General features: G+C 45.0%; 1 protein-coding gene and 1 long non-coding RNA gene across 4 annotated transcripts in view; one reads left to right on the top strand and one right to left on the bottom strand.

The window, feature by feature from the left end:
* Positions 1-1,103: 1,103 nt before the first annotated feature.
* Positions 1,104-23,720, bottom strand: LOC119533317. Of its 3 annotated transcripts, XR_005216626.1 has the most exons (5): positions 23,583-23,720; positions 21,964-22,233; positions 21,775-21,868; positions 20,905-20,999; positions 1,104-1,963 (listed from the first exon to the last, which is right to left on the bottom strand). It is a non-coding gene; the product is annotated as an uncharacterized LOC119533317 (long non-coding RNA). The 3 variants fall into 3 exon arrangements; XR_005216625.1 differs by lacking the exons at positions 1,104-1,963; positions 20,905-20,999 and adding an exon at positions 21,152-21,625; XR_005216624.1 differs by lacking the exons at positions 1,104-1,963; positions 20,905-20,999 and having other exon boundaries at positions 21,152-21,868.
* A 152-nt stretch (positions 23,721-23,872) lies between these two features.
* The window catches only part of NOX5 (NADPH oxidase 5), a 56,364-nt gene continuing 53,378 nt past the window's right edge, over positions 23,873-26,858 (top strand). Inside the window, exon 1 of the mRNA XM_037833565.1 lies at positions 23,873-23,956. The gene's annotated coding sequence lies outside the window, so the exon portion shown is untranslated. The remainder of the gene's footprint in view (positions 23,957-26,858) is intronic.

Below are 26,858 nucleotides of genomic sequence, written 5' to 3'. Positions count from 1 at the left end.
ACAAATTCCACCCTCACTTTGCCCACCAGTTTCACCTTTACTTCCCCTGGACCTCACTTCCTTGGCAGCCTGGCCCTCATTTGAGATTGATGGAGCCATCACAGGTGTCACCATATGTGTTCTCAATTCACTCTAGCTCCCCCTACCCTCGCCTGGAGTACACTATGCCCTCACGCTCCTCTCACTTGGCCCAATCTTGGCCTCACTCAGCCCTTATGGATCAGAGTGTAGGAAGAAAAGAGGACCCAGGACAGAATCCCTGTCAACTCCAGATGACTAGGACCTCTGTCCAGTCACTCTGCCTTCCTGCTTTCTCTCCCAGAACTCACCTCACTCTCATTTATGGATTTATTCTGCGCATACTCCAACTTCAGCCTCCTATGAAAATGCCAAAACTGTGAAATCAACCCAGTCTGATTTCTGGCACCCTCTCTCCTTCTATTGGCATGCTGCTCTTCTGCCTCTTAGGATTCCAGCTTTTCTCTTCCCACCCCAATCATTAATCCCAGCTCAAAGAGTCCTGGGATCTGCCGTCTGTCCACCAGTAATCTCCCCCAGGGTTTGTTGATGACTATGGAGCCGTCTCACTTTTCAGGAATACTTAAATCTAAGAAAGGGCCTTAGAGGGTGTTCTAGTTTGCTAATGCTGCCAGAATGCAAAACACCAGAAACGGATTGGCTTTTATAAAAGGGGGTTTATTTGGTTACACAGTTACAGTCTTAAGGCCATAAAGTGTCCAAGGTAACACATCAACAAAGTGTACTTTCATTGGAGAATGGCCAATAGTGTCTGGAAAACCTCTGTTAGCTGGGAAGACACGTGGCTGGTGTCTGCTTGCTCCCAGGTTGTGTTTCAAAATGGTGTTCTCCAAAATGCCTGCATCAGCTTCCAATGGCCATCTTCAAAATGTCTATCTCAGTTACAGCTAGCTGTGAGCTCCTTCTGTCTGAGCTTATATAGTGCTCCAGAAACCAAACAAGTCCCACACTGAATGGGCGGGGCCACACCTCCATGGAAATTATCCAACCAGAGTTATCACCTACAGTTAGGTGGGTCACATCTCCATGGACACTGAACCAACAGGTTCCAACCCAATCCACACTAATACGTCTGTCACCACAAGAATGCATTAAAGAATATGGCTTTTTCTGGGGGACATAAATATACAAACTGGCCTGGAGGGCTTCCCCCCATACTGTACCTCTCATGATAGAGTTCCAAGATCTCTAAATGAGAGGGGCAAAAGAAATGAAAGTGAAAAACAATTTTTATTGTGTTTGTGTATGTGTGTATGTGTGTGTGTGTGTGTGTGTGTGTGTGTGTGTGTGTTGTCTTAGTTCCCTAGGGCTTCAGTAAGTACCACAAACCAGGTGGCTTAAAACAACAGAGATTTATTGTCTCGCCATTGCAGAGGCTAAAAGGCTGGAATCAAGGTGTGGGCAGGGCCATGCTCCATCTGGAACCTGGAGGGGCGCGTCCTTCCTTGCCTCTTTCCTGGCTTTTGGTGATTGCCCGCATTCCTTGGCTTGCAGCCGTAGCACTTTGTCTCTGCCTCTGGCGTCATGTGGTTTTCTCCCCTGTGCCTGTCTATGTCCAAATTTCCCTCTTCTTATAAGGACACCAGTCACATTGGCTTAGGGCCCACCCTAATCCAGTTTGGCTTCATCTTAACTAATCATATTGACAAAGACCCTGTTTCCAAATAAGGTCACGTTCACAGGACTGGCGCTTAGAAGTTGAACATATCTTTTTGAGGACACAATTCAACCCATAATGGGGGGCATGGGTGCCTGTGTGTGTAAATAGTCATGCTTGGGTATGGGGAAGCACAATCATGAGTGGGAAGGACAGAGACTGCTGTGTATCTTAGAGGAAAAATCTGGAGACCCAGAGTCCAAACTCTGCTCTGCTATTGACCAGCTATGTGGCTCTGGACAAGCTACTTCTCTGAGTCTTCCATACCTGCAAATGGGGAGAAAAGCCCCTCACAGGTTAATCATGAGGCCCAAGTGCAGTTTTGCAGTAGACAGCGCTTTGTAATCTGTCAAATGTAGGTTCTTGGGAATATCACTGAGCTCTCTCCATCCTTTGCCCCTCTCCAACCCCTGCCCACCCCTGCCTCCCCAATATTACTCCTACCCTCTCCAGGTTCTGAGCTGGGCTAGAGTGGCAACCCAGGACTGGCAGCCCACACAGGGAGGCTCTGGGCCCTGGGCTCAGGAGGGCTGGTCGGGGATGGGAAGGGGGAGCAGCAAAGCTGTCACATACGTCCACTTCAGCCTCCCTTGCCCAACTCCACATTTGACCCAAGGCTGCCCTGCCCCACCAGCTGCAGCCCGTCTGCACCCTACTTCTCTGCTCCAGATCCCAGGAGATCCTCTGCCATCACACCCCAGCCCCCCACACCCTGGATGCTGCTGTTCCTGGCCTCTGCGGAGGGGACCTTCTGAAGACCTTTCTCCCTAGGGTTCCAGGGCGCCCTGCCCAGCAGCTCTCCCACTCTCAGTCTCCACAGAGCTGAGCTATGGCCACCCTCTAACATCCTCTGTCTGGCCTTCCATGGAGTCCTTGAGCAGAAGAAACATTTGGGCATATTTTTTGACCTATAAATTCCCAGGCTCCATTCCAGCCAGAACTATTCAATCAAAATCTCAGTGTGTGGCCCCAGAGTTTGTAAAAAGAGGAAGAAAGGCTTCCCAGGGGATTCTGGGGTCACTAGTCCATGACCTGCATTTGGAGACTGTGGGAGCCCCTGGCCCCAAGTGTCTTGAAGACTCACACAGCAGTTTGCTTGACCTAGGACAGTTAAGGTTTGACCTAGTCTCCTTGCAATATCAGATGCTAACTGTAATCTATACCTGAGACTCTCTGAGAGTCCCTGAGATACTGTTATCTCTATAATCCTCCCTTCCTCCCTGTTGATTACAATCAACCCCTCCCTATGTTGCACGACCCCGCTCCCTGCCTTACGCTCTCATACCCATTGGAATGTCGAACCCTTACAACCAGCTTATTCAGCCCCTCAAAGTGCAGACTATTTCCATGTTGTGTTCTGAACACGCCGCCATTCAAAGCAGCTCCTGAATGCATTCAGAGAAGCTCCTGATTTCAGGGCAACGTGACTCAACTTCCCCACCCTGTATTTAAGCCCTATAATAAAAGCTCATGTCTCAGAACGTGTCCGGTGCTTTCTTTAGTCCTTTGGCTACACAAGGCCTCTTGGGCCATGACAGAGACCTTCTACTTAGTGCAATGTTCTCACCCATGACTGTGCACCACCCAGGAATCACCCGGAGAAGTCTTTTTAAAAAGTCCTGATGCCCAAGCTGCACCCCAGGCCAGAATCCTTGGAGGCCAGGGCCCAGGCCTTGAGAAGGTTTGAAAGCTCCCCTAGGTGATTCCAATGTGTGGCCAAGATTGAGAACCACCAATAATGTTTCCCAAACTTATCTGATGATAAGAATCTCCTGGATGTTTTTTAAATCCACAGCTTCTCAGGTCCCTTTACCTGGAAATAGTGATTCTGTGGGTCTGGGATGGGGCCTAGGAACTTACATTTTTTTCCATTTCCAGTACTACAACCGATAATTCTTTTTATTCTGTTATTGTCATACATAGGACCTCCAGCACAAGGGTGTTAAAGGAAGTGGTCAAAAAAGTACCTTTGTCTTGTTCATGACTTTTAAAGAGAATACCTCTGACATTTCACCATTAAGAGTGATATCTGCTCCAAAGTTTTAGTAGATTCACATTAACAGGTTCAGGAAGTTCCTCTCTATAACTATTTTGCTAAGAGTTTCTTTTTAAATTGTAATAAACGGGTTTGAATATCATCAAGTCGTTTCTCATCTGTATAGATTGTTTAGATATTTTTCATTTACCTTTTAACGTGGTAAATCACATTAATAGATGTTCTATCCTTAAACCATCCTTACATGTCTGGGAAAAACAACTTGGACATTATGTGCAGGGGTCAATATTAACTTGCAATGAAGATAATTCATTCTAATTAGTTTAAACAAAAAAAAAGGGCATTGATTGCAAGGTATTAAATGATTTGCAGACTTACTTGGAGAGTGTGAGAAAAACTCATATGCTAATCTTCCAAGAATAACTGTCGAAGTCACAATGTAGAACTGAGCCCCCAAAGGAACTATTGCTCCTGGGAAGCTGCCTGATAAACTGGAAGCCAGTGCTACAGCTGCTTGCTCCATCATCACACAACTGCGCCTGGAAAATGGGTCACTGTGTCCTACCTTTCTCCATCTGTAACACTGTTCTCAATTCAAGTCGTGAGAAAGTGATTCTGACTGAAGAAGTAGAAATCGTATCTATAACCCAGGCTGCAAGGGAGTTTGTGAGAGTGTCTCGGCCCAAGAGGGCTTTTGTAGCCAAAGGACTAAAGAAAGCACTGGACATGTTCTGAGACATGAGCCTTTATTATGGGGTTTATCGACACGGTGGGAAGTAGAGTCACGCTGCCCTGAAATCAGGAGCTTCTCTGAATGGATTCAGGAGCTGCCCTGAAAGGCGGCCAGTTCAGAGCACAATGTGGAAATAGTCCACACATTGGGGGACTGAATAAGCTGGTTATAAGGACTCAACATTCCAATGGGTATGAGAGCATAAGGTGGGGAGTGGGGTCGGGGTCCTGTAATGTAGGGAGGAATTGATTGTAATTAACAGGGAGGAGGGGAAGATTATAGATTATCTTGTAGATAACAGTATGTCAGGGAGTCTCAGGGAGGAGGTAGTTTTGGGTATAGATTACAGTCAGCACCTGATGTTACAAGGAGAATAGGTCAAACCTTAACTGTCCTTGGCTGTGTGAAGACTTCAAGACACTTGGGGGCCTGGGCTCCCACAGAGAGCTTTTTTTTTGTTCTAGTTCATGAAAGAACTTTTAAAATTTGTACAGTTAATTACAGACATAGTTCACCACAAGATTCACTGTGTTATACATTCCCATGTTTTAACCTCCATCTTTCCTTCTGGTGACATACGTGACTATAAACTTCCCCTTTCCACACATTCATACACTGAATATGTGTATTGTATTGTACTGTTAATTATTCTCACAATAACGAGCTACGCTCACCTCTGTCCATTCCCAAACTTGAAAAGTTTGCTTCAGACAGAAGTATATCCACTCACATAGCTGGCCGCCCATTGGAAGGCTGGCCCTGAGCCCACAGTCTGGAAAGCAGAGGTCTAAAGCTGTGCTTTTCCAACTGATTTCCAATGAGAAGGTGCCTCTAGTACCTCCTGGAGAACAAAAGGATGCCCCACCCATGCCAATGGAATTTTATACAAATAGCACATTCAAATTGGGTTATTCAAAATAAATTTAATAAAGGGACTATTTACAAAGATGTGGGCAGGGTGTAGGAAAGCCACAAAGGATAGTGCTGTTCCCTAGAATGAGAAATAGCAGGGACAGCATTGCCTCCCCTAATCCTGAAGGGGTCAGGGAGGGAGCAGTGACCACAACCTGGAGACAGAGAGTGCCATACGGAGAAGGTCACCAAACAGGAACTGCACCCACGTGACCCTCAGAGGAGGGGCCTGGGCGAATAAACACTAACCTCACTCTCCTGCCTGTGGTGCTCTTTGATTTCCAGTTGGTTTCAGCTCTGCATTGGTTGAACTCAACTAGAAGCCCAAGGGCAAAGGGAGACTTTTTGTGTGGACTGTGTAGGTCAGCTTCTTAGGACTCTGAGCAGGGTGGGAAAGTGTGGAGGGTGGATCTGGAGATGCAAACAGAAGATATCTAGCACATCCACTCCTTTTGTCCCTCAAGATCCATTCTTGTCCTTCTTTTGGGTGAATTATTTATGTCTCCAACATTAGGGACACACAAAATCCTATCACTATTTCATAATGGGGTGGTATTAATTCCATCATACTCTCACCTATAAACTAAATTTAGCCACCAGTGTTCTTTATACAAGGTAGAGGGGAAAGGTGAGACAATTAACTTTAAAATTTAGCTCTACAGTCCTCACTTCTTGTAGTTGGTCACAGGCCTAAGTTGGTTCCCGTGGCTGCCTTCTTCAGCCCCCATTCTGTTTCCCTGCCCTCTGCCATATCTTGGCTGGACAGGATTCTTTGCTTGGTAGCATGACCCAAACCAGGATCCTATTGATACAGTCTTCCACTGACCAAGACTACTGGACAACAGAGTGGTAAGGGGTGCCCCAGTCTATCCCTTTGGACCAAACAGGCTCAGGTCTAGACGGTGACCCTGTTTTCTGCCAGTTAGTTCAGCAGCATGAGTTGCCAAATGGCCATGGTGCAATCTCAGATTCAAATACACTTGGATCATGACTGTGTTCCCTGCTTAAACTATTCCTCTTTTGGGCATTAAGATCTCCAAACCCATCAAACCCAAGATCATAGACACTAGAAGCAAAAATTCTTTAGGTGAGTTATAAAGAGGGGAAATTGTCTCCTCCTCTGGTACGTTCTGGATATGGAGGAGATGCACTTTATATTGGTGCTGGTTTAAGACATACACTTCATCCTGTAGCTCAGCAACTTTGCAGGGGTACATCTCTCAGCTGGCACCTAACTGAGCCTTCAGCTTTACTATGACGGTGATTGTTTTTGGGTAATATGGCCACTTAGTAAGATCAATACATTCTATGGGCATGAACCCATTTCTTCACTTCCTTTGCCAAAAATGTGTCTCCTGCTTGGAGGGGATATTGTTTGGCAATGCAAGACAAAGGATAGCTAGGGACTGATGCCAGCTCATCAACTGTTTATTATGAGTAGAATTTGAGAAGTTGAGAGAAAGTATTTACAGATTTATAATATTTTAACATTGCCATGAAATTCAAGTGCATAATTATCTTACTAATAATTTATTTTATCGTATTTTATAAAATATTGATCCATGAAGTATTGAGAATTAAAACAAAACAAAACAAAACAAAACTGGTCCTTCCTCACAGACAGTTTGAGAAGCACCAGGGCAATTGATCAGACATTCTGTAAGTCTATGAATGGAAATGTGGTGGAAACACTGCAGGAGGAAGGCAAATCCATATCTAGATTATATCTTATCTCTGTGAGGAAAAAGCTCTGCCCACTCTACGACGAGAGAAAAATTCAATGCACCTGCCATAAGGTATCTGGCTAGTCTTCCCAGGAAATAGTACTGTATGCAGGGCTCAACACTGGTCTCACTGTTGTCAGGTAAGGCACTCAAGAGTGATGGGAGCCAGGTTAGCCGTGCTGAGGGAAATCCATGTTGTTGAGCCCAAGCATAACCTCCATCCCTGCCCCTAAGTGACAGGCCCTTGAGCAAGCACCAGGATAGCTGGGGAAGAGCAGGTGACATCTATATGATAGGTCATCATGTCCACCTGATTATAGCAAGTCTCCTCTGCAGTGGATGCCTCTGGTGCACATTTGCATGGGACATAAATATCTTTACATTTTTGTCCATTCTAAGAGGTCTGTCTACATATTTCTCTCCCAGACCTTGTCACCAATTTTCTAAGTCTGTTCTTATCAATCCATGACCAGCCAACCTATCTGTTATTAGTCACTGCCCATGATTAGGTATAGATCCAAACCTCAGCCATCTCTCCTTCTACACAAAGTGGGTAACCAGGTGCATTGCCCAAAGTTCTGCTCACTGGGAGGATTTTCCTTCACTACAGCTTTTTAGGACCATCCTAGAGGGGATATTGTGCAGTGGCTGTCTACTTCCACCTGGTGGCAGCACACGGTGCTGTAAAACAGGCCTGTGCTTTCCTTCTTTCATCAACTGATGTTAGGGAACTCCCCAACGAAGATAGAAGCAGATAACATGGGGAAATCAGAGCCACCTTCTCATGAAGTTTGCTTATGCCTTTCAGACCTCCTCGGGGTGGGTCTCCTGTAAACCATTTCCATTTTATAATGGGAGGCAGCTATACGCATCCAAGTTTATGTTTCTTGGATTATAACAATACGTTTATGATGGGCAGTTCAGGTAGCACAATCACTTGGTGTCCTACTATCAGCTTTCACTCTCTACCAGGTCCTGCTTTTCAAATGGAGAATATCCTGTTGGCACAAGAGAGTATGGCTTTCCTCCAAAACTCTTGTGATCCACTTGGTGATTCTTACTGGCCTTGCCAAGATTGCTATATAGCATCTCTGCCATAGACATTTCCAATATCAGTGGGTCTGCTGGGTCATAAAGTCCAAGAGGCAGGGCAACTTGTACCATACCCTGGACCTGTCAAGAATCCTTTCTTATTCCAGGACCCACTTAAAACTGGTAGCCTGATTTTTTTTTTTTTAATTTTGAAGTAATTGTAGATTCATAGGAAATTGCAAAGAAATGTATGCAGAGTTCCCTTCAACCAACCTCCTGCATTGTTAACATTTTGCATACCTGTAGCACAATATCAAAACACAGATTTGACACTGATAAAATCCATAGAGCATATTCAGATTTCACTACACATACACTCATTTGTGTGTGACTGTGTGAGAACCCTGGGCACAGGGCATTCACCAAGGGCCTTGAAGATTGCACACAGCAACTTGCCTGACCTAGGTCAGTTGAGGTTTGACCTATTCTGTAATATCAGATGTTAACTGTAATCTATACCGGAAACTACCTTCTCCATGAGACTCCCTGAGATACTGTTATCTCTATAATCCTCCCCTCCTCCCTGTTGATTACAATTAACACCCCCCCCCCCCCCCCCCCCCCCCCCGCTCCCTGCCTTATGCTCTCATACCCATTGGAATGTTGAGTCCTTATAACCAGCTTATTCAGCCCCCAAAGGGCAGACTATTTCCACGTTGTGCTCTGAACTGGCTGCCATTCAGAGCAGCTCCTGAATCCATCCAGAGAAGCTCCTGAATTCTGGGCAATGTGACTGACTTCCATTTTTTCCCTTGTATAAAAAGGGAAAAATTTCCCTGAATAAAAAGTTCATGCCTCGGAACATGCCCGGCATCTTATTTGGCCTCTCGGCAGCAAAGGCCCACTTGGGCCGTGACAGACAGAGTGTATAAGAGGGTATATATGCATATACAGCTTTTTGCAATTTTATCACTTGTAACTTCGTGTGACCACTACCACAATCAAATGACTTAATTGTGCCATCACCACAAAACTCCCTCCTGCTACCCTTTCATAGCCACAACCAACTCTTTCCCTCAATCCGTGCCCAATCCTTGGCAATCACTCATCTGTTCTCCATCTCTGAAATTTCTATGTAAATGAAACCATGAAGTATGTATCCTTTTGATGTTGGGTTTTTTTTTTGTTTGTTTGATTTTTTCCCACTTAGCAGAGTTTCCTTGAGATTCATCTAAGTTGTTATGTATATCAATAGTTGTTTCTCAAAATGGCTAAAATAAATTAGTGACAACACCAAATGCTGACAAGGACACATAGAAACTGGATCATTCATACATTGCTGGTGGGAATGTAAAATGGTACAGCCACTCTGGAAAAGTTGAACAGTTTCTTATAAAACTAGACATGTGGTTCAGTTTGCTAAAGCTGCAGAATGGAATATACCAGAAATGGGTTGGCTTTTACAATGGGGAGTTATTAGTTTACAAATTTACCATCCTAAGGCCATGAAAATTTCTAAATTAAGGCATCAATAAGATGATAACTTCTCTGAAGGAAGGCTGCTGGTATCTAGGACACCTCTTTCATGTGGGAAGGCACAAGGCTGGTGTCTGCTGGTCCTTCTCTCCCAGGTTTCGTTGCTTCAGCTTCTGGTTTCAGTGACTTCCTATCTGGGCTACTGTGGGTCCTCAATTAGCCTCTCCAGAGCTTTTCTCTAAACCCTCTTTGGGCTTTTTCTGTCTTTTATTCTCTCATAAAAGACCCCACTAAAAGTATTAAGATCCACCTTGATTTGGCTGGGTCACATCTCAATTGAAATAACCTAACCAAAAAGTCCCACCCACAATAGGTCTGCACCTACTGGAATGGATTAAAAGAACATGATCTTTTCTGGGATACATAACAGCTTCAAACTACCAAACCCCAACCTCTGGACACCCAAAAGACATGTTCTTTCCATAAGCAAAATACATTCTTTCCATGACAATATCACAAAAAAAGGCTTAAATCATTTCAGTAACAATATTAAATACAAAATCTCATCAAAATCATTTACAGGTGAGGTCTCTCCTGGGGCAAAATTCCCCTCTGGTTGTGGACCTATGAAACTTAGAACAAGCTATCTGCTTCCGATATACAAAGAAGGGACAGCCATAGAGTTAATGTTCCCATTTCCATAGGGAGAAATTGGAAGGAAAACACAGGTCTAAAAGTCATCTACAGAGAGACATTTTACCCTGGGGGCTTGAGAGAGCAGCAGCCCCACCCTTTTCAAGGGCTTATGCAGTGACCCTGCTCTCTCCAAACACTGGGGTGAGGGCTCCAACATCTCCAAGCCCTGAGGAGACTGCCATGCTCTCGACTCCACCCTCTTCAAGCAGCATCAGGGTGGAGGCCAAAATCTAGGCCCCACCCTCCTCAAGCATCGGGTGGCAGCTGGACTCTCCCCATTCTCCGGAGCACAGGCTCAACTCCCTCAGAACAGTGGGGTGGTGGCCAGGCTCTCCCCAATCCCAATGGAATGTGCTCCACCCTCTCTGAAGCCTGGGGCAGCAGCACTCTTCCTGCCTTCTGCAAGCTCCAGGGCAAACTCACCCTTTCCCTGGGCATGGATGGGTCCACTCTCCTGGACCAAGGTTAAAATGTCATTCTCTAGATGACTGTCAGACCTGGAAATCTAATGAAGCAGGCCCTGCAGGTTTTTGGAACTGTTTGGGACCTGTGACCTGTGTTTAATGAGACTCTGTATTTATATTGTTACTGAAAGGACCCACAGAAGCTCACAGAGGAAGTCACCAAAACCATATGCTGAAGCAATGAAACCTGGAAGAGAAGGACCAGCAGATGCCAGCCATGTGCCTTCCCATGTGACAGAGGCATCCCAGTTGCAAGCAACCTTTCCTCAGAGAAGGCATCGTTCTGTTGATGCCTTAATTTGGATATTTTCATGGCCTTAGGGTGGTAAATTTGTAAGCTAATAACTTCCCCATTGAAAAGCAAACCCATTTCTAGTATATTGCATACTGAAGCTTTAGCAAACAGAACCGGATGTCTAGTTTTATAAGAAACTGTCAAACTTTTCCAGAGTGGCTGTACCATTTACATTCCCACTAGCAATGTATGAGTGATCTAGTTTCTGTGCATCCTTGCCAGCATTTGGTGTTGTCAGTAATTTATTTTAGCCATTCTGATATGTTTTCAGTGATAGCTCATTGTGGTTTTAATTTGCATTTCCCTAATGGCTAATAATGTTGAACATCTTGTCATGTTATTTTACACCTGTATATCTTTTGCTCATTTCCAATTAGATTTTTTTTTTCCAAATGTCGAGGTTCAAGAGTTCTTTATATCTTCCAGATACAAGTCCTTTGTTAGATATACAAATTTCAAATATTTTCTCCCATCTATAATTGTCTTTTCACTCTCTTAATAGGGCCTTTTGCAGAGCAAAAGTTATTTTTTTTAATGAAGTCCAATTTATCAGTTTTTTCCTTTTATGAAATATGCTCTTGGTGTCAAGTCTAAGAACTTTTTGCCTGCTCCTAAGTCCACTTAAGCCAAAACCCTCTGTTTGCCAATCCACCCCTGTGCTTATTGTTGTAGTTTGTCCCACTTGTCTCTGATAGTTGAGCCCTGACACTTGGCTGCTGCCACATTGGAATCCCACTATACCCATAAAGAACAGGGAATTGAATTGCAGTGTCGAATCCCCCACTATTGTCATCAGCCCAGAGCATGCAGCCAAGGCAAAACTCTTCAAGGATGCTGGCACCTCCCTCCTTAAGTATATCTTAATGCCTTGGTGAAGGGAGTGTCTTCCAGGCTATCCTAGAGGATATGGTTTGTAGTGGGGGAAATATTAAGCAGGTTGCACATAACTCATCTTTTCTGAATTTTTTGACACTTTATATCTTCCAAGGGACTTCCCATATCACTGAAATTTTGGACCCTTTACATGAGCCAGGAAATTTCTAGCACTTTTACCTCCTATCACTTGCTGGAGACCAGGAAAAGGATACAATGGAGGCCCACAAATACTGTCTAAATATTTTAAGTATAATGAAATATAAAAATATTTTTCAATAGAGGAGGGAGAAGATGGCAGCATAGAGAGGAGTGGAAGTTAGTTAGTCCCCCCAGAGCAACTAATAAAAAACCAGGAACAACTAGTAAAAGATCTGGAATAACTGCTGGGAGATGACTGTGACTGTCCACACATCGTGCAACAATCTGGATTGGGAGAAATGCCCAAGATCGCAGCATAAAATCTGTAAGTAAAAACTGTGGACCTGAGCCGAGAGCCCTTCCCTCACAGCAGCCTGAACTGCAAAGCCTTGTTGTGATAGAGAGCAGCACTCTCTGAACAAGCTAATATACCTCAGCCCAGCTCCAACTGGGGTTTTAATTAACAAATGTTAACTACTCATTACAAACTACGAATCCCCAACAAGCAGACAGAAGCTTTTGGTGATGACTGACTTTGGAGAGTCAGGGGACATATCTGTCTTGGGACGGGGAGCCCAAAGGGTCGGGTGCTATCTCTGGCCAACACATGAATGTGGGGGCCATAGACTGACCCTGAAAGGGGGCCTTCTGTCCCTTTCTCTCTCTCTCAACCTGAGCAGCTCAGTGGAGAAAGCCTCCACCGTTTTCAGCTCACAGTGCTCTGCAGTAGAGAAAGCCTCAGCCATTTTAAACTCACAGCACTCTGACTCAGACAAGGGTGGAGACAGCAGAGTCAGAGAAACAAAGACCTCTCTCTAGGGGCATAAGAGGAAGAAGGAGGTGCCAAGCTCTACTACCTGCCTTCCATTCAGAACCAGACCCCAGAGTCTGGGGGAAAATAGTCACGGGCCACACCTCCTTACACCAGTCTGGAGTGACAGGCTGACATGCGCCACCTGCTGAGCAGAAAAGCACAGGGTGTGTCAATCCTCTAAGACACACCATCAGGGAAACCTGATACTGAATATTTCTTCCTTCTGGGGCCTGAGCCTGTTCTCATCTGGGAAAACCTGATTGGGGTGGCCAAGAAGGCCAGATGCCTAAACAACAGAAAACTACAAACTACATTAAGAGAAACGAAGTTATGGCCCAGTCAAAGGAACAAACTTACACTTCAACTGAGATACAGGAATTTAAACAACTATTGCTAAACCAACTCAAAAAGTTTAGGGAAGATATGGCAAAAGAGATAAAGGCTATAAAGAAAACACTGGGCATACATAAGGCAGAAATAGAAAGTTCAAAAAAACAACTGGCAGAATCCATGGAAATGAAAGGCACAACACAAGAGACAAAAGACACAATGGAAACATAAAACAGCAGATCTCAAGAGGCAGAAGAAGACACTGAGGAACTGGAGAACAAGGCACCTGAAAGCCTACACACAAAAGAACAGATAGAGAAAAGAATGGAAAAATATTAGCAATGTCTCCGGAAACTTAAGGACAAAATGAAATGCAGGAATGTATGAGTCATTGGTGTCCCAGAAGGAGAAGAGAAGGGAAAAGGGGCAGAAGCAATAATAGAGGAAATGATCAATGAAAATTTCCCATCTCGTATAAAAGACATAAAATTATAGATCCAAGAAGTGTAGTGTGCTCCAAACAGAATAGATCTGAATAGGCCTATGCCAAGACACTTAATAATCAGATTATCAAATGTCAAAGATAAAGAGAGAATCTTGAAAGCAGCAAGAGAAAAGCAATCCATCACATACAAAGAAAGCTTAATAAGACTATGTATGGATTTCTCAGCAGAAACCATGGAGGCAAGAAGGAAGTGGGGTGATACATTTAAGATACTGAAAGAGAAAAACCACCAACCAAAAATCCTACATCTGGCAAAACTGTCCTTCAAATATGAGGGAGAGCTCAAAATATTCTCTGACAGACAATGAGAGTTTGTGAACAAGATACCTGCTCTATAGGAAATACTAAAGGGAGCCCTACAGACAGATAGGAAGAGACAGAAGTGAGAGGTTTGGAACACAATTTTGGGTGATGGTAGCACAGCAATGTAAGTACACTGAACAAAGATAATTGTGAATACGGTTGAAAGAGGAAGGTGAGGAGCATGTGGGACACCAGAAGAAAAGAGGAAAGATAAAGACTGGGACTGCATAACTCAGTGACACCTAGAGTGTTCAACAGTTGTGATAAAATGTACAAATATGTTTTTTTTATGAGGGAAAACGAATGTCAACCTTGCAAGGTGTTAAAAATAGGGAGGTATTGGGGGCCATATACAATCAATGTAAACTAGAGACTGTAATTAACAGAATCATTGTATCATGCTTCCTTTAATATAACAAAGGCAGTATACCAAGGCTTAATGCATATAAGAGGGGAGCATAAGGGAGGGGTATGGGACTCTTGGCATTGGTGATGTTGTCTGACTCTTTATTCTACTTTAATTTAAGGTTATTTTTCTTTTTGATGCTTCCTAGCTGTCATGTTTTTTTTTCTCTCTTTCTTTTTTTTCTTTTTCTTTTGCCTCTCTACCTTCTTTGACTCTTCCTCCTGCTTTGTGGAAGAAATTCAGATGTCCTTATATAAATAATAGTGAGGGTGGTGAACACATAAATACGTGACTATACAGGGAAACATCAATTGTTTACCTAGGATGGAATGTATAGCTTGTGAACAAAACCAGCTTAAAAAAAAAATGGGTTGATGACAAAATCTTGAGGGCGATATACTGAGTGAAATAAGCCAGACACGTAAGGACAAATATTGCAGCATCTCACTGATAGGAACTAATTATAATATGTAAACTCATAGACATGAAATATAAGTTACCAGGATATAGAACGAGGCTAAAGAATGGGGAGCGGTTGCTTATTATGAGCAGAATGTTCAACTAGGTTGAACTTAAATGTTTGGAAATGAACAGAGGTGATGGTAGCAGGTTGTGAGAATAACTAACAGTGCTGAATGGTGTGTGAATGTGGTGGAAAGGGGAAGTTCTGAACCATGTATGTCACCAGAAGGAAAGTTGGAGGTTAAAAGATGGGAATGTGTAAAACAGTGAACCTTGTGGTGGGCAATGTCTGAGATTAACTGTACAAATATTAGAAATCTCTTTCACGAGCCAGAACAAATGTATGACACTACGACTAGAAGTTAATAACAGAGGGGCATATTGGAAAAAATATATATGCCTATTGCAAACTATATACTACAGTTAGTAGTATTTAAACGTTCTTTCATCAACAGTAACAAATGTGCTATACCAATACTATGAGTCAACAATGAGGGGGGTGGTTAGGGATATGGGAGGATTTGAGTTTCCTTTTTTTTTATCTTTACTTCTTTTCTGGAGTAATGAAAATGTTCTAAAAATTGAAAAAAAATTAATTGTGGTGATGGATGCACAGCTGTATGATGGTACCGCGGGCAACTGAATGTACACTTTGGATCTTTAGATAATTGTATGGTATGTGAACAATCTCAATAAAAAAAAATCTATTTTCAAAGAATTAAAAAAATATTTTTCAATAAAACAATTGAACAGTTAAATAAATTTTGTCCTCCTGCCCTGACACATGGCAATCTAGAAAGTTCAGATTTAGGATTCTCCAAGACTCCTTGGAATTCCACTCTGGAACATGATGGCACTGCTCCATGGGAAGGGCCTGGGAGAGGAGCACCTCTTGCCCAGGTCTGCAGGAAGTACTAGCCACTGTTGAGTTTGGGCTTCAGTTACACAAACTTGCAGACTATTAATGCCACTTATCAGTGCTTAAGCCACACATGAAGTCCTGAATCTTGGGTGAGTCCACTCAAATCAATGAGTTCAGTTGCTTCCAGGGATGTGTTAGGAGCAGCAAATCCCATAGTCATGTACCCACTTTGCACTTCCTTCGCCATAAAAGGTCCAAGATGCAGAGTTGGATCTCAAAGCAGAACTACTTGATTCCAAATCTCATGCTTGTAAACACTAGTTATACTGCCTTCCTGTCATAATAACCGCCCTACATGAGACTGAATAAATTAAAATCTCTCCAGGGGAGCCCAAGAAGCTGGATTTTTAATAACCACAGAAGTTTAGGAAATACCGATATGGGTGAACAATATTAAAGGACTTTAGAATCAGACAATACAGAGTGTGGGGTCCTGGGTATATCGCTTAATCCCTTCAAGCCTAAGTTGTTTCTTTTCTAAAACAGGGGTAATAATTATTTTACATTATGGCTAGCATTTATCTGCTGCTTACAGTCACCCAAGCCCAGTGCTTCATAGCCATGGTTTCACTTGATCAGGTTGTGGTAAGTATTCAATGAGATAAAGTGCTAATACAGTATCTGGTGCATAGTCAATACTGCTTGGGAATAGAATCTACTTCTATCTTCCTTTATTAAAAACATGCAAGCTGCTCACTTCTGGAGAATCCTGTCACATTTCCTGTCTCAAGCCAAGATCTCACCCTTCCAGAGAATTTTATTCAATCTGATTTCCTTTCTGACCTCAGGTCATTCCAGAAGCATGATTTTTCAGTCCTCTGGTAAGCCTGTGGGCATCTGCAGCTGGCAGGGATCTAACCCAAATTCCTGAGAAATGGAGCCTGCTGCTGGGTCAACAGCTACACTCAGGAAGCTGCTAGTACCTTTGCAGGAAATCCTGGGGACAGCTCGGGGGGCCACGGGCAGGTCCCGGGAGGGCTCTGCCCCCTGCCGCTCACACTCGGGAGCCTTGCAAAAGGGCTGGAAGGGTGAGAACCACCAGTGTCTGCGTAAGATAACCAGTTCTCTTGGTTTGCCTGGGTCTGTGGGATTTCTGGGGAGGCAGGACTTTCAGTGCTAAAACAAAGATAGTCCCGGTAAACCATGAGGAGTCAGTCACCCTATGCCTGGGGCAGCTCAGCCTCAAGAGCCCAAGAGGAAGTCCTTCCATTTGCTCCTTGACGTCCAGGGCCCTCACACTGATTCTGCTTGACTGATGAGGGTGTACGCAGTGGTTTTACCTGAGCCCAAGTGTCCCAGGTAAATGGTGGCAAGACACAGACCCAGGTATACCCAGGCTTGCCCTCCACAGACTGCCTGATGATGTGGGTAAGCAAAACTGATACACAGAACTAGAGAAAGCCACTTCTGTTTCAGCTAAGGTTGCAAGTTTCCACCGAGGTGAGAGAAGCCCCAGGAGACAATGACAGAGCCCATTAGTAAATAGGTTAGCTGTTGACTAGTGATGTCCACGTAGGGAGGGAGATGTCCTGAATAAACTAAAAAAGAAGCCTTTTCTTCAGGTGGGCACAACATGAGACGGCTTTGGGAATGTGTGCTAGACTCTTCCACCCAACCCATCCATATCCTGGGCGCTTAGCTGCACCCCCCTTACCCTCTATCCCTCAACAGAAGGCGTGCACACACACACACACACACACACACACACACACACACACACACACACACACACGCACACAGCCACTCCTCCCCTTCCCTCCTACACAGCCCTTGACCCTTGACCCTTGGCTCCTTAACCCTTGCTTCTCCTCTCCCTCAGCCCAGATCACAGTCCCTATTGGGGTCCCAGATCCAGAAAGGAAATCTGAGACTTTGGATGAGTGGCTTTCAGTCCTAACAGCCTCTCCTAGTGTTGGATCTTTGGTAAGTGATTGCTGCATTTTGCCCTGAGGAGAGCAGCATGAGGCAGAGGTATGGTGGTGGGGGGGGACTTGGGGACAGTTCAGATGGAAGGGCTTAGGGCCACTTCAAACCAAGAAGGCCTGACAAGAAGCTGAGGGCAAGGCCAGCCTTCCGGGTAGACAAAAAGAGGTCCTGTGAGTGCCCACCCCAGCCAGAGGGCTCCCGCTAGGACCAGCATATGGTTTAGCACAGAGCTTAGGAGCATGCGTTCGGGGGTGAGACAGGTTCAAATCCCGGCTCTGCCACTTGCTGGGTTTGTGACCCTGGGTGAGTTGCTTCATCTCTCTGCACCTCATCTGTGAAACAGGCTGATCATAACAACCCCATGGGGCTGTTGTCAGGATTGCCAATTTGTTTTATTTATTTAATGTCTATCTGGGAAATAGTTTTTGTAAATTTTAAGCAGATTGTATCATTTGCCATTGTTAACCATTTTACACTTTGGTCAAAACAGTTTTCCTCAGCTCAAATATTATCATGATACAGACTTAATAAGAAAAATGTCTAACTTTTAAAAGAAAAACTCTGTCTTCCTTGGTTGATGAAAAAATATAATGAAATGAAATAGGAGACTGACGTAAAGCACTTCTCACTCTTCAAGGATCATCTCACTGTGTCCTCAGGATGGTCTGCGAGGCAGGGGCCATTATTATCCCCATTTGACAGATGAGGAAATGGAGGCCTGACAACTCGTGACTAAAAGTGGCCGTGCAGAATTCAGAACTCGTGCTGGCCAACCTGAGAACTGCACTCCCAGCCTCCACTCTGCTCTGCCTCAGTGATCACCCAGCAGCTGCCTCATTGTTAGTATTAGGTCAGCAGGTAGGGGTGGGGCAGCATGGGGGGCACCCTTGCCCAGAGTGCCCGTGAGAGGCAAGACAGAGCAGAGCTGATCCAAGTCTCTGGTGCTGGGATCAAGCAGTCCCCTGCTGTGTGCTGTGAGGGGCCCACAGAGGAGCTGCACCCTGGGTGGGGCAGACTGTGTAAAGGGGGGCAACCCCAGCAGAAGCCGAGCACCTGGAGCACCCTGCCTGGATGGGTTTGAAGGGCCTGTGGTGGCCCCTGCCTAGAACTCTCCATCCAGTCATCTATTTCCCATCCCCTCTTCCCATCTGTCGGTCAAGGTTTTAGGATATGAGCAACAGAAATCAGCTCTGCATAACTTGAGCAACACTTAAGAACAGATGAAGTGAGAAAGCCAGGGTCAGAAACTGCCACACATGCTAGGGAAGCTGGTAGCTGGGAACCCAGCGAAATCACAAGGAATAGTGCCATCAGGACACCATCCAGCACCCTGTCCCAGGGCTCTCACCATTGCCACCCCAAGTCCCTGTGTCTTTCTGACACTGACCTGATTTTCGAAGTCAGCATGCAAACTTTTGGGGTGATGGGTAGCTCATGATCTTGATTGTGGTGGTGCTTTCATGGATTATCACTTCACACCCACTAGGAAGGCTGTTATTCAAGTAATAATAACAAGTGTTGGCTAGGACACAGAGCAACAGGAATCCTCTTTTACTGCTGGTGGGAATGTAAAATGGTACAGCCACTGTAGAAAACAGTTTGGCAGTTCCTCAGAAGGTTTAGCATAGAATTACTACATGACCTGGCAATCCCACTTCTAGGTATATACCCAAAAGAACTGTGCCAGTTTGAGTGTATTATGTCCCCCAAAATGCCATTATCTTTGATGTAATCTTGTGTGGGCGGACCTATCAGTGTTGATTAGATTGCAATTCTTTGAGTGTTTCCATGGAGATGTGCCCACCCAAGTGTGGGTGATAACTCTTATTGGATAATTTCCATGGAGGTGTGGCCCCACCCATTTAGCATGGGCCTTGATTAGTTTCCTGGAGCACTATATAAGCTCAGACAGAAGGAGTGAGCTTGCTACAGCCAAGAGGGACACTTTGAAGAACGCACAGGAGCTGAGAGAGGAGCTGCAGATGAAAGACAGTTTGAAGACCGCTGTTGAAAGCAGACTCTTGCTCCAGAGAAGCTAAGAGAGGACAAATGCCCCAAGAGCAACTGAGAGTGACATTCTGAAGAGGAGCTGTGGCCTAGAGAGGAATGTCATGGGAGAAAACCATTTTGAAACCAGAACTTGGAGCAGACACCAGCCATGTGCCTTCCCAGCTAACAGAGGTTTTCTGGATGCCATTGGCCATCCTCCAGTTAAGGTACTCGATTGTTGCTGCATTACCTTGGACACTTTATGGCTTTAAGACTGTAGCTGTGTAACCAAATAAACCCCCTTTATAAAAGCCAATCCATTTCTGGTATTTTGCATCCTGGCAGCATTAGCAAACTAGAAAAAGAACATAAAGCAGGGACTCTGACAGATATTTGCACACCGATGTTCAAAGTAGCATTATTTACAATTGCCAAAAGATGGAACCAACCCAAGTACCCATCAATGATGAGTGGATAAATGAAATGTGGTATATCCATACAAAGGAATATTATTCAGCCATAAAAAGGAATAAAGTTCTGATACATGTGACAACATGGATAAACCTTGAAGACATCATGTTGAGTGAAAGAAGCCAGACACAAAAGGACAAATGTTGTATGATCTCATGATATAAAGTGATTAGAATAAGCAAACTCACAGAGTCAGAAACTAGAATGCTTAATTGGTACAGAATTTCTGTTTGGAATGATGGAAAAAGTTTTAGTAATTGATAGTGGTGATGGTAGCAGAACATCGTGAATATAATTAACACCAACTGAATTATATGTTTGAATGTGGTTAAATGGGGAAATTTTAGGTTGTATATAGGTTATTAGAATAAACATTTAAAAAACCACAGAACTGTTCAACACAAACAATGAAAACCATGGACTATATTTAATCCATACTATTAAAATAATATTCTTTCATTAATTGTAACAAAGTTACCACACTAATGCAAGGTGTTTATAATAAGGGTGTGGTGTATGTGGGAACTCTGTATTTTCTGCATGATTTTTCTGTAAACCCACAACTTCTCTAATAAAAGAAACAAACAAAGAATGAGGTAGCACCAAGTGAGCTGATACACAGTGATCTTCAAAGTAGATGGTGAAAGGCAAAGGACAAGAGTATACTCCTGCGTGTGTGTAGGTGGCTTTGTAATCATAAACGTCAGGTGTATGTACATAAACAAAAAAACTGCTTACCTCTGGAAAGTGAGATCAGGAACTGAGGAAGGAGGGAGACCCTCTTTTCCTTGCTATCTCTCTTGTGTTATTCCAATTTTCACCATGTGTATGACCTGCTTTTATTAAAAGAAAATTAAATCCTGCCTGGGTCTTCCTTAAGCAAGATTGGCTAGAAGTGCTCCTGGCTTTCTCCTCTCCCCTAGGTTTGCAAAAGGCCTGGGGGTGGGGGTGGGGGGGATGGGGGGAGTGGATCATAGCTAGCTGGAAAAAGGGATGCCGGTGGGATGCCGGTCTCACCCTCCCAGCACCATGTGCAGGCTCAGGCTCCACACCTGGCAGAACAGCATCCCCACACCAAGCTGGAGCCCTGAGGTGCCCTTCTACCTTGAAGCACCAAGTCCCCATTCTCCTTCCCCTCTAGGATCATCTGGGGTAACTGCCTCAACTGGTCCCTAAACACTAAGTCCTGTGTAAAGCTGGCCTTTGGGACAGGCCCTTCTCATGCCAGGGCCCCCTCTCGACCCACTCAACTTCCTCTCTCAGACTCAGAAACAGCACGAATTGTTTATTGCTTCTTAGGGGGATGGAGAACTCTTATAGACTATAGGAAGAAAATCAGGGTCTTATGCCAATGTGCATGAAACTGCCAAACGGGCAAAATGCTCTACTGCTTCTCCTGTGGAAACAGCGTCCTGGAACTGTTGCTCCTAAATAAGGTCTTGCCATTTTGTTGTGATTCCTGTGGGGCTAAGCCAGATAGGGTTACAGGAAGGAAAAGGAAGGGGAAAGAAAGGGAAGGCAGGACAGGGCTGGGCAGGGCTGGGCAGGATGGTGAAAGGTAAGGCAGGGCAGGGCTGCTTTGGGTGAAGATCTCAAACCAGGACTCACGGGGGAACCAGGGGCAGACATTCTCCAAGGTCTGACATCTGAAGCTCACACTCCTTCCTCTTGGACTCGCAAGACCTGGTCATTCTTGGTACCTCTTAAAAAACAAAAGGCAAGGTTAATCTTTTTATTTCTTCTAACAAGAAGCCTGGGTTTACACCTACTGGCCTTGTACCAAGAAGTGATACTTACTAAATAAGATTCAGGCCCAAGTGTTCAGAGTTCTTGGATCAGCCAAGCTTCTTTTCCCACTTAAGCCACAGCAACCCCACTTCGTTTTCTTCCTCTTTGCAACTCAGACGGTGGGCTGAGTGTCACATTTTGCACTTCCCTCATTAGTGTAGAGTGGTGGGAGGAGCCCTGTGCTGGGCACTAGCAGACCAGCGTTCTCGTCCCAGCACCACCAACTGCTGAGTTACCTGGAGGAGGCCACATCCACTCTGTGGGCCTCAGTTTCCCCATCTAGAAATGATAGGTTGCATTGGATTCTTTATTTGCAGAGAAAGACTGCAAATAATTGAAGAGGGACAGTTAAACATTTTACATGGAAAACATGTAGACGTATTACCCTTGTAAATAAAAATTAATTTTAAGTGTTTGGAAGCCACTGGAATAAATAATCTGCAAAGCTGTGCCCAGATGTGATTTCTATAAGTCTCTAGACTTCTCCAGGCTCAAGAATGGGGGCAGAGGGAGAGGGGAGGGAGGCTGAGAGGAACTTCTTTCTGCCATGTGGTGCCCCCTTTATAGAGAAGACAGTGTTTCACACATGGCACCTATCCCTGAACTGAATGGTGGTGACAGCGACTCTGATGGCTGGAGCAGTAAAGGAGATCCTTGTGCTTAAGGATGCAGGAGAAGAGGGGATGGGGAGGGGACTGGGGTGGCCAAGGAGGAGAGTGCCTTGCCCAGCATCTCAGCTCTGCCTCTTACCCTCTGGAGACCAAGTCCCTGTGCGGTAGCAGGACCACTCTAGGATGGGAGGAGAACGGAAAGGAGGGCAGGAACTACCACCTAATCCAGTGCAACTCGCTAGGGGCCCTACTATGGTATGCCATGGGGCCTAAGAAACCCCTGGAGGTAGAGCTTAGCAGCCCCTTTTCACAGATAAGAAATACAGTTGAGGGAAAGGAAATACGTTGGCCTCAGGCATTAAGGGATTAACCAAAAGTGCCACTTCTGTGGGTGGTGTGGTGAGCTTCAGGATGATAACCGCAGGGCGGGCAGCCAGGGCCACGTGGGCGCAGATATTTCTGCAACAGGAAGACTAATTGGGATTCTCTTTCTGGAACTTGAGGAACAAAGGAGGTGGTTGAGAGTAACGAAAACAACCTTCTGAATGAGTGGAAATGAATTGAGTGTCTGTTCTGGCCCAGATGCTTTCCCCTACGTTGTTTCATTTAATCCTCTGACCACCTGGGCAGGTAGGTAGGGCTGATCCCCAGGCTTAGGGACCTGCCAAAGTTGCCCAGCCAGAGGGGCAGAGATGGATTCAAGGCCTCCCTTCTCCCTCAGACACAGGTCTCTCGTCTATATGGGCTCTCTAGCCACACTGGCTCAACAGCTAATCGTCCCATGTGGGTTCCTGAAATACAGGCCTGTGTGCTAGTTGCCCCTCCCCCCACTCCCTACCCTAGAGGCTCAGAGCACAAGTGTATTCCAGACTACTGCAAAATATTTGAAGCCTCTGCGGTGAACTCCTCTTTTCTGTCTCTCTTTTCTTTTCTCCACCCGCACGGTCCACGTATGTCAGAAATGCTCACAATAACTGAGTAGTAAAACAACACTTCCCCTTAAGCAGGAAATCATACCTCGGTGGGGCACTAGGAACGGAGCACTGCATGAGGAGTCCAGTACTCGATCAACTGCAAACCCTCTTCTGCCTCGCTTTCCCCATCTGTGCCATGAAGGGTTCCCTGTGAGCCTGGAGGCCTCTTCAGGGCCCAAGGGCTCTGCACCCCTTATGGGTGGGGCTCCTGATCTATTCCCAGAACAAAGCCCGGAAGGAATTCCTTTCTGGGCTTGCCATTGGAGACCACTCCACAGAGACCGGATCTCTGTGCTCCTTCCTGCTTTTTCACTTGAGAAAGTCCCTGCTGAGCTTTAACAAGATCAAAGCTACGGGTGACTGCAGGAATGTGCTGGACAAAGGCTGTCACTGTTAACTGTTGCCTGATGGTTACAGGTGGGTTGTACTGGGACCTGTGGGATAAATAAGGATTATAAGCTCAGTGAGGGCAGGCACCCCGTATCCCTTGATCATTGGTTTATCCCCATGGCATAGAATATTTCTTGGATGAGTGCATGAATGAATTAGCGAATGAATGGAGATGATTCCTGCCTTGAGCTGATAGGCTAGTTGGGAGACAAAATGTACATGTGCAAAAAGTCACATAATGACCCAAGGAACAAGTTACCATACAAAGAAATGGTATGAGATGTTGCGGGAATTCATACTGTCTGGATCAAATTTGTGATCCCGATGGTAATGGTGATGGGAACAAAGCATGATTCTGGGCTGGGGAAGGCAGGAAGGGCCTCCAGGAAGAGGTGGACTTTGGGCTGGACCTTGAGGAGGGAAAGCAGAGTTTGAGGAGCAGGGAGCTCCCAGAGACTTTTCTGCAGAAAAGGCAGCTCCTGGAAATGAGCAAAGCACTTTCAAGCTCACAGGCAGAGGACACATCCCTGCCACGGAGAAAAGGAGCAACAGGGCGGATACTTGTGGGGCTCAGAAAATACTAGTCCTCACTCTGCCACTCAGCTAACTCTGTGATCCTAGGACTGACTCAACATCTGGGCATCCCAGTTCATCTGTATTACAAACAGAGAATTTTGCCCCTGTTGGGTTCTCACTGGGTTCTCCTGGGATGTGTTTGCACGAGCACTTTGCAATCTGAGTGATACTATGCAAATGTTAATGCTCACCGTGATCCCAGGGCTCCCTGGGCAGATTTGATGTTTGCCCTCACCAAGTTCTCCTTAATCTGGGGGCCAGCGACCCAGAGTCCAGGAAACTGACAGGAACCAAATCAGGTACCTCTGGTGGAGCTGCTACGACTTACTATGTACTGAGCACCATGGGGACACATGAAGGGGAAGATGAGTCCCCTTCCAGGACTTCAGTAGAAGAGAAGAAAAAGCTAGCGAAAATGTAATAGTCTCTAAAATTTTGTGTATTGGCTCAAAAGGACAACAGAACTGGCCTGGCATGATGTTAGATGTCCTTAACTGCCCTGTTTTTCCTGAGATCATTTTAATTCCAGAGAAGTGGGAGGGGATAGGCCATATTTCATCTCATTAGAATAAATCCCAATTGCACCAACAGCTGCTTGTTTTTCTTGACCCCAGGGGTGCCAAACAAGTGGACAAGCCTACACAGAAGAATTAGTTCAGCAAAGAGCCAATAAACAGCTCCCGTGAGACTCTCTCCTAGATATGAGTTGCATAAGGTAGATAAGAACATTTTTTTGGCTTTAGATACAGATGTCCCTGCGTCTGGTAAGGAACACAGGGGAAATCTTCATTTAGCTGACGAGGGACTAAGTCTTGCAGAGAGGGATGACTTTTCCCAGGTCGTGCAGGGAAGCCCCTCTCCTGATTTCCGCCTAAGCTGGTTGGCCCTCAGTTCCTTCTGATCCTTCTTAAAACTGGAGGGAGCATCGTGAGTGATCGATCTGGTGGGGAGATTTCTCTTTGGGATGCCGACGTAGTTAGCCCACTTTGGCCATTCACTAAATATCGATTGACTATTGGATTCCAGATGCTATTCTAGTCTCTTGAGATTCATCTACAAATAAAGCAGATACAAGTTCCTGCCCTTGTGGATCTTATATTCTAGCAGAGGGAGCCAGACAGTAAAGAGTAAATATAATAAGTAAGCAAATTATATAGTATGTTAGCAGATGATACATGCTGTGGAGAAAAAAAAAAAGTAAAGTAGGATCATGGGGATCAGTGGTTTTGGGGTGGGACAAGATGCAATTTTAAAACAAGGTGCTCAGTGTAGACCTTATTCAGCAGGTGAAATTTGAGCAAAAGCTGGAAGGAGATGAGGGAGCTGGTCCAGTGGATCTCTGGAAGAAGTGTTCCAGGTAGTGTGAACAGTCAGTGTAAAGCCCTGAGGCAGAAATGTGTGTGGTGTGTTCAAGAAAGATTGAGGAGGCCTCTGTAGCTGGGGCCGAGTGAGTGAGGGAGAGAGAGAACAGGTCGTGGAGCTGTGTCATGGAGCCGTGTCATGTAGGGCCTCCCAGGCCACGATAGGACTTTGGGAGTTATTCTAATTGGGTGAGAAGCCATAGGAAGGTTTTTAAGCAAGGGGTAACCTCATCTAACTTATGTTTGAAGAGGAGCTCTGGGGCAGCTGAGTAGAGGATAGACTATCAGGGGACAAGGGTAGAATAGGGAGGTGAGCTAAAGGCTTTTGGAGTCATCCAAGTGATGGTAATTTAGGTAGTAGCTGTGGTGAGGGTGAGAAGTAGTCAGATTCTGGATCTATTTCTAATACAGAAGAAACAGGATTTGCTTGTGGGTGGGATGTTGGGTGCATTAGAAAGAAAGTAATAAATGAATACTCCAAGGCTCTGAACAATTAAGTGTGTGACAGGTGCAGGGTGTGGGGTGGTCATTTACTGAGATGGGAACAATGGGTGACTTAGGGTTAGTAATACCATGAATCCCATTTTGGACATGTTAGGTTGAGGGTTCTTATTAACATTCAAATGGAGGGGTTAAGTAGGCAACTGGATCTATTAGAGCACAGTTCAGGGTCACAGTTGGGCCTGGAGATCCAATTTGGAAGCGTGATTTTAAAAACTGAGGGGCTAGATGAGCTCAACTAGAAAGTCAGTTTAGATAAAGGAAAAAAGTTCTGAGGACTGGGTCCTGGGACATTATAACTTTTAGAGGTAAGAAGGTAAAACAGAATCTATCAATAAGTAAGGATAACTAAGAAGGAGACAGTGAGGAAACCAGGAGAGGTGGAGTCCTGGAAGCCAAGTGAAGACAGTGCTTCAAGAAGGAAAGAGTATCCACCTTTGCCACATGCTGCTGAGAGGTCAAGTAAGATGAGGACCAGGTTTGGCCATGAG

The sequence above is a fragment of the Choloepus didactylus genome, chromosome 4 (genome assembly GCF_015220235.1).
Source record: "Choloepus didactylus isolate mChoDid1 chromosome 4, mChoDid1.pri, whole genome shotgun sequence".
Taxonomy (NCBI): domain Eukaryota; kingdom Metazoa; phylum Chordata; class Mammalia; order Pilosa; family Megalonychidae; genus Choloepus; species Choloepus didactylus.
Note: the sequence above shows the minus strand (reverse complement) of the source record. Positions and strands in the feature narration are given on the sequence as shown.